Here is a 13,651-nt window from a genome sequence, read left to right as displayed (position 1 = left end):
ATTTGTAGGAAGGATAAAGGCAAAGAAAACTACACCTGGACACAATGTAATCAAATTGCTGAAAGCCAAAGGTCAAGAGAAACTCTTGAAGTGACTGCTTACTTCTCATCAGAAACCATATAGGCCAGAAGAAAATAGAATGTCTTTAAAGTGCTGGAAGTAGATACCTACTTCCAGCAAAATATCCTTCAAGAATGAAGTAAAAAGAAAATAGAAACACTAACTCAAAAAGATATGTGCACCCATGTTTATTGCAGCATTAGTTACAATTGCCAAGGTATGAAAACAAAGTATCCATCAGTGAATGAATGGATAAAGAAATACAGTATATAAAGGAATACTAATCCGCTATAAAAAAATAATACAATTATGCTATTTGCAAGAACATGGATGGACCTTGAGGGCAGTATGCTAAGTGATATAAGTCAGAGAAAGATAAATACCATATGATCTCACTTATATGTGAAATCTGAAACAAATAAAAACCACCACCACCACCGCTACCACCACCGCAAAATCAAAGCTCATGGACACGAAAAATAGATTAGTGGTTGCCAGAGGCGGGTGGAGGATGGGTGAAATGAGTTCACCCTTAGGATTTAAGAGCTACAAACTTCCAGTTATAAGACAGGTCACGTGGATACAATTTACATCAACATGACTCTCATTAATAATAAGGTATTGCATATTTGAAAGTTGCTAAAGAGAGTACATCTTAAAAGTCCTCATCACAAGGAAAAAAACTTCTAGTTATGTATAGGGACAGATGTGGACTAGATTTAGTGTGATTGATGATTATTTTGCAATATATACAAATATTGAATCATTATGTGGTACACCTGAAACTAATATAATGCCATGTGTAAACTATATCTCAATTTAAAAAAAAGATAAAAAAGAAAAAGCTGAAATAATTTGGAAGCCCTTTCTAAGAAGAATAATGCAAAATTATGAGTGTAAAATTAGACACAGAATCTTGGAAGGAACCGAGTACATAAGGAACCCTGCAACTTGAGCTCCGTTGTAAATCTGGTTTAGGGTGATTCCTGCTGGTATTCTCAATGCAGAAAATTTGCAGTTTTCCCTTTTTTCCAAGACACAGTACCAATCCTTAAAGTGTAAGCCCTCTGCCTTAACTGAGCTTTAATAACCATGTTTCTGTTCCTCATCCTGTTTCTGTTCCCAATTGCTATTTCCCAGTTTGCATTAACTTGAGCTGCGAGATTACTGAAGTCTCCTGGGTAATTCCTTTACACCGTGGAAGTCCTCTGTTCCCAACAACCACTCCCCCCATCTGAATGTTGTTGTACACATGGTTTTAGGCAAGAAAAGCTATCTTCACTCTGAACTTTTTTTTTTTTAATCTAGAAGATTCTTTTATCTTAATCCAGCGCACTTTCCTTTGCAGGCTGGACGCTCTTTTGCTCTGAGTCTGCCTTCTTTTCTGGTCATCCCGGCTCCAGGCACTGGTTGCTTTCCCGAGTTCTGCTAGCGAATCGCTTCCTGCTCCTGCTCATAGTGGTAGAAAGACTTCAGAATTCTCAGCCAGAGGATCTGGATTTAAATCCTGACTTCCTACTTAACTAGCCTTGTTGTCTTGAATAAAGTCACTTGGTACTCCCGCCTCATTAACTTGTAACGGACATGGGGATCATGTTATCGCGAGAGGAAGTGGTATGAAAAGGCATGTTGTCAAATAAAAAAATAATTTTTTTTTTTCCAAAAAGAATAAAAGGAAATCAATCCGCTTTAGATCAAAGAAAGCAAAGAGCATGTGTGCCCACGCTTCTGCACTACTAGATGTGCCGGAGGCTGTGGCCAGAGTCCAGAGGGAACTTGGAACGGAGCACATTGGACCTCGTAAATATATGCGCAAATTAAAAAAAAAAAATTTTATTCTTAATTTTTAAAAAATTGTGACTTGATTTTACCATTGTCTTGTGGGATGTGGGATGTTATATAGAAGTAATAGATATGCCAACTATAGCACGAAGGATGGTGAGGGGTAGGAGATGGTTGCCAAGTTCTTAAGGTTTTATGTGGAGCGGTACAATATAGTGTGTCCATAATGTCATGGTGCACTTTTGACCAGTCACAGGAAAGCAACAAAAGATGATAGAAATGTGAAATCTGCATCAGATAAAAGGAAAACTCTCCCAGTTTCATACCTATTCAGTGCAGTTCGATGTGGGCTCACACACAGATTTTTTAGGGCTCCTTAGGTAGCTATCCCGTAGAGCCTTTACAGACTCATCACTGACTGATGGCCTACCAGAACGGGGTTTCTCCACCAAACTGCCAGTTTCCTTCAACTGCTTATCCCACCAAGTAATGTTATTCCTATGTGGTGGCGCTTCGTTATAAACGCTCCGATATTCACGTCGCACTTTGGTCACGGATTCGAATTTAGCGAGCCACAGAACACACTGAACTTTCCTCTGTACCATCCACATCTCTACTGGCATGGCCGTGGGCTGCTCTGCTGTATACACGGTGTTACGTCATCATCTGTGCATGTGCACATGCTGCCACATCATCCTACAGAAACTGGGAGGTTTTTCCTTTTATTTGGTGCAGATTTCACATTTCTATCATCTTTTGTTGCTTTCCTGTGACCGGTCAAAAGTGCACCATGACTTTACAGACACACTGTATATTTCATCAGATTTGGTTTCATATTCTTTTACTTCAAATCCTTAGATATTAAAGTTATAATAAAAATGTAGATTATAACTTTTATTTGCAAAGGTATTTATGACTTTCTCTAAACAATGTCAAAGAGGATCTTGAAAGGACAAATTATAAATAGCTGATGTCAAAAGTGCACCATGACTTTATGGACACACTGTATTAACTCTAAGTAGGCTGGGAAAAGTTAAACATACCAAAACATATATGTACACTCCCCTACAGCAACCACTAAAATCATAATGCACAGAGGTATAGTTAAAAACCAACAGAGAGGCCCTGGCCGGTTGGCTCAGTGGTAGAGCGTCGGCCTGGCGTGCAAGGGGTCCCAGGTTCGATTCCCGGCCAGGGCACACAGGGGAAGCGCCCATCTGCTTCTCCACTCCTCCCCCTCTCCTTCCTCTCTGTCTCTCTCTTCCCCTCCCACAGCAAGGCTCCATTGGAGCAAAGATGGCCCGGGCGCTGGGGATGGCTCCTTGGCCTCTGCCCCAGGTGCTAGAGTGGCTCTGGTCGCAACAGAGTGACGTCCCAGAGGAGCAGAGCGTCGCCCCTTGGTGGGCAGAGCGTCGCCCCCTGGTGGGCGTGCCGGGTGGATCCCGGTCGGGCGCATGCAGGAGTCTGTCTGACTGTCTCTCCCCGTTTCCAGCTTCGGAAAAATACAAAAAAAAAAAAAAAAAAAAACCAACAGAGAAATTAAGATAAAATACTACAGATTATCATCAATGAATTTGCATAATCAGAAGTAGCCATAGCAGGCGCTGGCCAGGTGGCTCAGTGGATAAACTATCGATCGGACGCACCAGAAGACATGGGTTTGAGCCCTGGTCAGGGCAGGTACGAGGAGCAACCAATGAGTGCACAGCTGGATGGAACAACCAACTAGAATGACGAGTTGATGCTTCTCTCTCTCAAATCAATGAAAAAATGAAAAATAAAATAGCCACAGCAAAACCCAAAGGGGAGCATAGGACATAATTTAAGGCAGGAAGCAGCTGGAACCCAGTTCCACGTATGGGGACACAAACAACATTGTTACCTGACACTCTGCCCAAAAGTCAAGAGGTATGGGGACTTTTCCCAGGACCCGGGAATCAGAAAGATCATGACTCAGTCTAGACAGATAGAAAAGTACAGATAGATGTTGCTAGAGATAGGAAACATGATTACGTCAGAGAATACGGGGAAAGCAGGGCCTGGGGGTCTGCAGTCGGTCCCGGGTGCTCTAACTGGGCCCGGCCCGGGCAAACCATTCCCCCTCTTTGACTCTTGGTTTCTCTAATTTCAGTAAAATATTAAATGTCATTTCTAAAATTTCTTCCTTAAAAAATATCTGGACTGAGATGAGGCTATTTCTAAGTTAATTATTTTGTTGGGTCTTTTTTTTTTTTAAGTTTCCTTCCAATGCTAATTCTGTCAGATTCTATTTTTTAATTTGCTTGGGACATTCTCCTTTGATCATAGATTCTGCACCTTAGAAGGCTCTAGATATATGTATGTTTTCATGTGAAGTAACTTTTTACTGATATACAGTAAAGGCGGATTCAAAAGCCTTTTGAATTTTTTCTTTAATGCTCTTTTTATCATAAAAAAGAACCAAACCTTTTTGACTTTTCTCCAATAAATTTAGTTGAGGCGACCTCTAGTGGAAGAATCTGTACATAGCACTACAACAGTTAAACTGCTTACAGATTTGATAACCCATGATAGTAGATTTTATTCACTCAAAAATAAAAAAAAATCTATCTATATATATATTGCAATAATATTGTGAAGATTCAAATTCTCACTCAGGTTATACTTCTAGTTGAGATTTAATATTAAAATACATAATATCACATATATAGGATTATAACATTACATTTTTTCTATCTCAAGTATTTGTTGCAATTAGGTTACTTAACCATGTGCATAAGATGTATAAAATAGAAATTTTTTTATCCCAACAATGTATTAAATTAGATGGCATTAGCCCTGGCCGGTTGAATCAGTGGTAGAGCGTCGGCCTGGCATGCAGGAGTCCCGGGTTTGATTCCCAGCCAGGGCACACAGGAGAAGCGCCCATCTGCTTCTCCACCCCTTCCCCTCTCCTTCCTCTCTCTCTCTCTCTTCCCCTCCTGCAGCCAAGGCTCCAGTGGAGCAAAGTTGGCCTGGGTGCTGAGGATGGCTCTATGGCCTCTGCCTCAGGCACTAGAATGGCTCTGGTCGTAACAGAGCAACATCCCAGATGGGCAGAGCATCGCCCCCTGGTGGGCATGCCAGGTGGATCCCAGTTGGGCGCATGCAGGAGTCTGTCTGACTGCCTCCCGTTTCCAGCTTCAGGAAAAAAAAATTAAAAAAAAAAAAATTAGATGGCATTTGGGTCCTGAATGATTTCCCTGTTTCCTAGATAACTCTTGCTTTTTTTTCAGGCGAATGGAATGAACACATCTTCGTGGACATGAGAGAGAATATACCAAGTCAGGTCCCACAGATGGCATGGGAGTTGGTATAACACCTTTTATTGGTATTCCTCAGGTAACTGCAGGTTCCACGGGAGCTCACAGGCTCTGCCCTCGGGAGTCAGTGCTAAAGCAAGTTTGTTAAGTGTGATAATTAATACGGACACTTTCCTCCTGAGTATTGGTTTTCCCCTTAACTGAACAAAATAGTGCTCTGAATAGCAACTATTTCTAAGCTCCACTCAAAAGCCAGTTTGACCTCATTTGCTAGTTAGTTCTACTTTTTAAAAATAAATTATTCTAAGGTAAGTTAATTAAGCAATTAATCTGGTTTTTAAACTTAATTCTATCCACTGTAAGTTTAAGCCAGGGGTCCCCAAACTTTTTACACAGGGGGCCAGTTCACTGTCCCTCAGACCATTGGAGGGCAACTATAAAAAAAGCTATGAACAAATCCCTATGCACACTGCACATATCTTATTTTAAAGTAAAAAAAAAACCAAAATGGGAACAAATACAATATTTAAAATAAAGAGGCCTTGGCCGGTTGGCTCAGCGGTAGAGCGTGGGCCTGGCGTGCGGGGGACCCGGGTTCGATTCCCGGCCAGGGCACATAGGAGAAGCGCCCATTTGCTTCTCCACCCCCCCTCCTTCCTCTCTGTCTCTCTCTTCCCCTCCTGCAGCCAAGGCTCCATTGGAGCAAAGATGGCCCGGGTGCTGGGGATGGCTCCTTGGCCTCTGCCCCAGGCGCTAGAGTGGCTCTGGTCGTGGCAGAGCGACGCCCCGGAGGGGCAGAGCATCGCCCCCTGGTGGGCAGAGCGTCACCCCTGGTGGGCGTGCCGGGTGGATCCCAGTAGGGCACATGCGGGAGTCTGTCTGACTGTCTCTCCCCATTTCCAGCTTCAGAAAAATACAAAAATTAATTAATTAATTAATTAAAATAAAGAACAAGTAAATTTAAATCAACAAACTGACCAGTGTTTCAATGGGAACTATGGACCTGCTTTTGGCTAATGAGATGGTCAATGTCCTGTTCCATATTTGTCACTGCTAGCCGTAACAAGTGATATGACGCGTCACTGGAAATAGTACTGTATCTGAGCGACGCCGCATCCTGTGCTCCTCTCACTGACCACCAATGAAAGAGGTGCCCCTTCCGGAAGTGCGGTGGGGGCTGGATAAATGGCCTCAGGGGGCCGCATGCGGCCCATGGGCTGTGGTTTGGGGACCCCTGATTTAAGCTTTTAATAAATCCGTATGATTTATCCAAAACATCAGATGGGTTGTGTGAAGGGGAGCCTCCTGGAGCAAAAAGGGAGCTCGATTCACTTAGCAGAAAGGGGTTGTGAAGATCATCTCAGGCTTGAATTACTTTCATAATTAGTTTGTAAAGCAATTCTTTCTAATAGGAAGTTTCTAAAAGGACTCATCATTAAATTGAACTCCTGTATGTGCTCCTGAGAGAGGCAGGAAGAGAGAGACGGAAGCTCTGAACTGTTCCTATGTGCACCCTGACCCGAGAATCACACCGACAACCTCCGTCCAGGACGACGCCCCAACCAACCGCGCTATCCAGCCAGGGCTTAAGTTTTGTTTTTGTTTTTTGTTTTAGTGACAGAGAGAGGATAGGAGATGGAGGAGGGGAAGGAAAGCACTCATTTGTGGTTCCACTCAGTCATGAGTTCATTAGTTGCTTCGGGTGTGTGCCCTGACTGGGGACTGAACCCGCGACCTTGTCATTTCGGGACACTGCTCTTAACCAACTGACCTAACCAGCCAGGACCACATCAGTGTTTTCTAAACCTGAATGAGCACACAGATCTGCAGGTCCTGTTAAAATGCAGGTTCTGACTTAGCAGGTGCAGGTGGCTTTTCAAATGAGTTCACTCCCAGATGCTGCTGAAGCTGCTGGTCCATGGGCCACACTTTGGGCCCCGGGAACCTAGATTCCTCCCGAATGGAAGAAAAGAAATACCATAGGTAAACAGAATTCTTACCCTTTGGAAACGGTCACTAAGTCTGGGAAAGCAAAACTGTTATGTGTATAGAGAGACTTCCTTGTGAAAATGTTATGTTTTACCAAACTTACTAAATGTTCAGTATTACCTAGTTCTTTTTTTTTTTTAGTGCAACAGAACTTCAGATATTATTCCAAAGACCTCCAATGGTCTGAGAGGATGCTACTGGGATGAGGGAAGATAAAACTATTGGAGAAATTAACATCGAGCCAATCCAGATTATTCAATAATGAGTTAGACTCGTCTAAAGGAATCAGTTTTTTGTATAAAATTTTTTACACCTTTTTCTATGATCTAACTATTTGCAAAAACTCTTGGGAACTAAAAGAATGAATCATAAGGCATGAATTATACTTCGTAACTGCAATGTCAAAGTGATTCTGATCCAATTGACACTAGCTTACCCCATTGTTATATCCTAAGCAGGAGACTAGCTAGAATAAATAACTGTCACCAATGTGTGATCGAGTCTGATTTCATAAGAGACTTGATGGTGTGCAAACACTCAAAGAAGTGGTTATTCTAGTAGCATTCTCAACCCTGACGCCTTCATGGGGCATCCTTGCCCTTTCCGTAAGGTTTAATCAAGAAAGGCATTTGTCATTATACGGCAGTGACTAGGGAATGATATCACTTATAAAAAAATGCAACATTATTTCCAGTAATTTTTATGACTCACAATTTTCTCATACATTTAAGAAATACTTCACATAACAGCTTATCCAGGAAAAGATATTTTAGGGAAAATGTAATTTAATTTAACTTCAAACTACATTTAATTATACTTCAATTATCCAAATGACTGCCTCATCTGAAATATTTACTTTTCATCTACATGTTTAGTATTCTCTAGACAAAGTTATAGTCGTCATATAAATGAAAAAATGTAAGTGGCTTAATTGTCTGGTGTTCTGTTAACTGTGAGTTTTCCTTCTGTGCTCTTAATCACTTGTCAGTTACTTCTTATAATCAAATTTTCAATGTATATATTAAACTCAGACTCAATGATATGTATCATTGCAAAATTAAAATATCAAATTATGTGTTAAATGTGTGGATTAATCACAGACAAAATCTATTGGTGTAAAGGAGAGAAAGTACTAAGCTTAATTACAAGAAATAAAATAGATGGTTAGTAAATCCTGCAAAGCTTTATGGGAACTGAAATGAAATAGAAAACACTCATCAGAATAACGATAACACTTATTAAGTGCCTACTATGTACCAGGCTCTGTTGTACAAGCTTTTCCCTGTCCTGTGTCCTCTATTCCCTGCAGGCTCCTAATGAGGTAGGTTCTGTAATGTGCCATTTTACAGATGACGAAACTAAGATACAATGAGTTTAGGTAAAACGTCTAAGGCAGGCATGGCCAACATACGGCCCACGAGCCAGATCCAGTCCACGTAATGAGTTTATGTGGCCCACGATTAAATTTTTAATATTCTCTGATACTTTAAAATCTCAGCTACTCAGAATTGGAAGCTCTTTGAGTACTGGAAATCGAGATATTTAAGAAGATAGCGATATACGGAAAAGAATTCCACGTGTGACTAATCTAGGGTTAACTTCCAATAATTGGTCGAATGAATTCTCGATGCTTCTTTATTTTTTAAGAAAATCCCATTATAAAGATTTACAGCTTTTGTACTTGATATGACCTGTTTGATGTTTAGTGGCAATGTGAAACCCACATTCTTTTAGGTGGAGTTAGCCAGTGCGCACCCAAGGTTAAACAATTCGTTATTTTTGTGGTCAAGTGTGCCGAATCAAGTGGCATTGTAGCATAGACAATAGCTGCAGTTGATAACTGAAAATGTGTCCAGGCTGTTTGTAAAATGAAATAATTGTTTTATTTGTGATATAACCCCTTCAAGCTCATTCTATTAAATATTGTTTCAATTGATTGCGATACAGTTTGGATATTTATACGGTATATAATTATATATATTTATATATATATATATATTTTGTGTGTGTGTGTGTGTATTTTTCTGAAGTTGGAAATGGGGAGGCAGTCAAACAGACTCCCACATGCGCCCCACCGGGATCCACCTGGCATGCCCACCAGGGGGCGATGCTCTGCCCATCTGGGGCGGTGTTCTGTTGCAACCAGAGCCATTCTAGCGCCTGAGGCAGAGGCCATGGAGCCATCCTCAGCGCCCGGGCAATCTTTGCTCCAATGGAACCTCGGCTGTGGGAAGGGAAGAGAGAGACAGAGAGGAAGGAGAGGGGGAGGGGTGGAGAAGCAGATGGGCGCTTCTCCTGTGTGCCCTGGCTGGGAATCAAACCCAGGACTCCTGCACGCCAGGCCGATCTCAACCACTGAGCCAACCAGCCAGGGCCTGTAATTATTAATATATTTTTATTAAAATAATATTGTATATTAAAATTTTTTTCACTCACATTCATAGACAAATTACATAATAAAATTTTGTTTACTTAAATGAATTTGTTTTTGTATTTAACATTTTTTCATTTTAATATTTTGTCTGGCCCGTGAAAAAAGATTTCTTTCTAATCTGGCCCGGGGGCAAAAACTGTTGGCCACGCCTGGTCTAAGGTCACATCAGTCCACAGTGGGTTCGGGATTCACACCTAAGCATTTCACACAGAATTTCAGCAAATGTGTCTGAGGCTCCATGAAAATGGACTGCATGTTACCTAAGACTAGCAATGGGCCTCACCTTATAACATGCGAGTGTAACCAGGAACACCAGGTATGAATGTTTCTGGCCCGCTAATCAAGCCGCCAGAGGTGCCATCATGTTGTCCATAAGTTCCTACGTATGTTCTCAAATGACTGTATTCTCTGTAATGATGAAAGAGATCCTCTATGGCAGTGGTCCCCAAACCCCGGGCCGCAGACTAATACCGGTCCGTGGGCCATTTGGTACCGGTCCGCAGAGAAAGAATAAATAACTTACATTATTTCTGTTTTATTTATATTTGTCTAAACGATGTTTTATTTTAAAAAAATGACCAGATTCCCTCTGTTACATCCATCTAAGACTCACTCTTGACACTTGTCTCGGTCACGTGATACATTTATTCGTCCCACCCTAAAGGCTGGTCCGTGAAAATATTTTCTGACATTAAACCAGTCCATGGCCCAAAAATGGTTGGGGACCACTGCTCTGTGGTATCATGTTTCTATTCCAAAGCATGCCCGTCGAAAGTGTAGGTGAATATATTTTCACATTTGTTTTACATTTGCATTTTATGTCATTCCTCTTCTGTTGAGTTATATCCTCAGTTTCACATGCACACAAATAAGCATCAGTGGCTTAAAAGCGGTTCACTGAAGTGAAAAGACCATTTTATTCTATCGACTCTAGGTGAACACAGCCTAGGAGAACGAGGCCATCTGTGGATTGACACCAACAAGTCATCTGGGGCTGGTGGGAAGAACCTGCCCCTCCACAATGAGCTCTGCTGCTTACCAACCATCTCTCCTGGGCTGGTGGCTTAAACCCACTGAGAAAAACACTAAAACTTCCGCAGAACCTGTGGCACAGAAAATGTAAAAACGATGAAAGTGTGTAAAGCTAAAGAATGAATGCTATAAGGCCCTGGCCGGTTGGCTCAGCAGTAGAGTGTCAGCCTGGCGTGCGGGGGACCCGGGTTCAATTCCTGGCCAGGGTACATAGGAGAAGCGCCCATTTGCTTCTCCACACCCCCCCTTCCTTCCTATCTGTCTCTCTCTTCCCCTCCCGCAGCCAAGGCTCCATTGGAGCAAAGATGGCTCGGGCGCTGGGGATGGCTCCTTGGCCTCTGCCCCAGGCGCTAGAGTGGCTCTGGTCACAGCAGAGCAACGCCCTGGAGGGGCAGAGCATCGCCCCCTGGTGGGCAGAGTGTTGCCCCTGGTGGGCGTGCCGGGTGGATCCGGTCGGGCACATGCGGGAATCTGTCTGACTGTCTCTCCCCGTTTCCAGCTTCAGAAAAATACAAAAAAAAAAAAAAGAAAAAAAGAATGAATGCTATAAAATGTAAGTATGCTCGTTATTCTAGTCCACAAAGTAAACCATCTTCACGCACAACGGCCAGTGGCTGACTACGTTTTCACTCTCTGAGTCTGGGTGAACTGGAGCCCGTCATATTTGACAGCCTGGTCGCTCTGGAAGGTGCGAGATAACAGTAACCCCAGGTCATTGCCATCTTCTGTTCAGGGAAGTTTGGCATCCCAAGCGAGCATGTTCTCCCTCCCCCCGACGGTCCTGGCAGTGGACCGAACTGGCTGGAGGACCTCTGAGGGTCAAGTAAATAAACCCGCGTTTGGTGTACATGCCGGTTATCTGGCCACACAGGTGTCCCAGGGCCTTTCTTTCCCTTCCCTGGAGTTTGGTATCACAAGATTGCCAGAATCAGAGCCTAAACTTATGTCAATATTTAACTCCTCTGCAAACATAGAGACTGGATTAGGAACTTCCAAGTCTGGCATTTCTATTTTTAAATGCCCAAGGTTTCAGAGTCAAAGCTGAGTCAATATTATGTAATGCACTGCTGAAGCCAGAATTATTTTTCAATGAGTGCCCACTTTCAAGGCCATGAGCTACCTGGGGTAGGACAGCTGTGGCTCTATCACCTTTTATAGGACCCACCTTCTCGCCTGCAATCGCGAGATGTGAGGAGTAACAAAGGCTGGTGGGGAGCAGAGTTGGTGGGAGCTCAGGGCACTTCCCTGTGGTATTTGAGAGTTCCCTGTGTATCCAGCACACTGAACTGCTCCAGTCACTCATATATTGCACCTGGGGGCCAGGCAACGCTGGGTAAATTTCCACTAAACCCTGAAGTATTATATGGCCTCAGATGGCTTGTGAAATAACAATTACTGTCAGTACTGAGCTGGAAAATGTCCATTAAAATTAAAATTCTACAAATATGGAGTGAAGAATTGAGCAGTTAATTCTTATAATTGGGGAGATGGCAGAAAAGGAAAATTTTAAAGTAAAAAATTAGGAAAAAAATATGTCAAAATATTAATATCATGCATAAGTATCATCCAGATCTATAGTAAAATTTACAGCCCAGGATTTAATGTCTGTACCTGAACTGTTCTCAGAAGTAGGCGAAATCATCGTACAATACAATAATCTCTATTGGTTAAGGCAATGCTGGTTGCTATAACCCTGAAATATCAATGACTTAGAACAATGAGAATTTATTTCTTGCTCATGCAAAATTCAAAATGAGGTCTTAATGACTGATGGCTCGCTTTCGTCTAAGCAGGGAACCCAGGCTCCTTCCATCTTGTGGCTCTGCCAGATTCAACATTATAACCTCCCAAGTCCCCGTACTTCTCTGCATCAAGCCATGGAAGGGAAGGCATGTGAAGATCATGTGTGGGTTTTTGTGAACAGGACCAGGAGCTGTGCACTCACAGCTCACGGGCCAGAAGTGGATCGTGTGGTCCATCTCCCTGCAAGGGAATTTGGGTAATAAGGTCTAGTTCTATTTTGTATAAGAAGAGGCCACCAACCTCTGCCACTTACTCTATAAACAGATTGTCTGAGATAGCTCATTAGTGGTCTGAAAGAAACAATAGGGTTGATTAAATTTTGCAACCCAGTTAAGAGATTCAGCAAGATTGAATCTAGGAAAAGTCATTCATCCAGATCTCACCTGATAGACTGCTGATTGTGTACAATTCCCTTCTTTGCTTTGATAACAGTTTGGGAAATTGAATCTTCCCAAAACATTCTAAAATTTGAAGTCATTTCAACTAACAAAATAATTCCCCAGAAACTCTAGGCTCTGTCTCAGAATTCGGTCACTTTGGGTCCTAATTCTCAGCCTCTATAGAGCAAGTAACCCAAATTATGGATCACTTCTATGGTACTATCGAAAATGCCAACTTAGAAATTTTGTATGAATTATTTGGTAATTCACACAGGATACATTTTACTCCGAGGTAAACTTAAAGTGAACATTGGCTTGCTTTTGGGGGTTTATTTTTTTCGTTTTCTTGTTTTGAGTAAAAAGGACTTCAGAAAAACCACAGTTCTTTACTGTGATATTGTATAGGCAGTTCTTACTGTAGGAATTATGCAAACGTAAATTGCTTTTTATTTTCATTCCCTCGTTTGTTGGTTCACTCGTGACACAGGGATACATTCAGGGTCTGCTGGGTGCCATCCATGGAATTCTTTCTCGTGCCTTCAGTCCTGATTTTACCGTCTGCCTTATCCCACATTCTAGAACTTTCCTCATTCACAAATAATTTTATTGATTTCTTTCTGTACCTGTAAACTTTGTCAGGGAACTGAATTATTTGACCATTTTTGACCTACAAAGGTGGCAACTTCAAGTGACCCGATCTCTGTCTGTGATGCTGTCAGGATAAATAGCAAATCTCTTAAAATGATGGATCCCATTATCATTTTTTAAAGGTTTACTGAAGCAATCTATCACCAACTGAAAACATTCCAGTTTCCTTTTTCTATAAAACACTTCCTTCAGATTATTTTTCCCCAAACATTTTTTCCAAGTTGAATTTTATTTTTCTTTCT

At 42.0% G+C, this 13,651-nt stretch overlaps 1 protein-coding gene across 1 annotated transcript in view; it reads left to right on the top strand.

The window, feature by feature from the left end:
* The window catches only part of LOC136384694 (pancreatic lipase-related protein 2-like), a 132,854-nt gene that overhangs the window by 51,230 nt on the left and 67,973 nt on the right, over window positions 1-13,651 (top strand). The gene's annotated exons all lie outside the window — the stretch shown is intronic.

This window comes from Saccopteryx leptura, chromosome 13 (genome assembly GCF_036850995.1).
Source record: "Saccopteryx leptura isolate mSacLep1 chromosome 13, mSacLep1_pri_phased_curated, whole genome shotgun sequence".
Classification (NCBI taxonomy): domain Eukaryota; kingdom Metazoa; phylum Chordata; class Mammalia; order Chiroptera; family Emballonuridae; genus Saccopteryx; species Saccopteryx leptura.
Note: the sequence above shows the minus strand (reverse complement) of the source record. Positions and strands in the feature narration are given on the sequence as shown.